The sequence below is a fragment of the Alligator sinensis genome, unplaced genomic scaffold, assembly GCF_000455745.1.
Source record: "Alligator sinensis unplaced genomic scaffold, ASM45574v1 scaffold850_1, whole genome shotgun sequence".
NCBI classification, from domain to species: Eukaryota; Metazoa; Chordata; order Crocodylia; family Alligatoridae; genus Alligator; species Alligator sinensis.
Window position 1 is genome coordinate 521,337 of NW_005842742.1, and position 220 is coordinate 521,556.

Below are 220 nucleotides of genomic sequence, written 5' to 3' on the forward strand. Positions count from 1 at the left end.
CCCACCCCCCCCCCCCCTCCACTCCCAGAGGTGGGGAGGAGGAGGAACCCAGGAGTCAGCGCTCCCAGCCCCCCACTTCCCCCACCCCTCCCAGAGCTGGAAAGGACCCAGGCATCTGGGCTCTGCCCCCAGCACCCCAATTCCCTTCCCAGAGCTGGAGGGCACCCAGCTGTGGGGGCCCCGTCACTCACCCGCAAGCCAGTCCCATCCCAGCATGGAC

The 220-nt window shown here is 70.0% G+C and overlaps 1 protein-coding gene across 1 annotated transcript in view; it reads left to right on the top strand.

The window, feature by feature from the left end:
- The window catches only part of LOC102369951 (chemokine-like receptor 1), a 7,566-nt gene that overhangs the window by 5,075 nt on the left and 2,271 nt on the right, over positions 1–220 (top strand). The gene's annotated exons all lie outside the window — the stretch shown is intronic.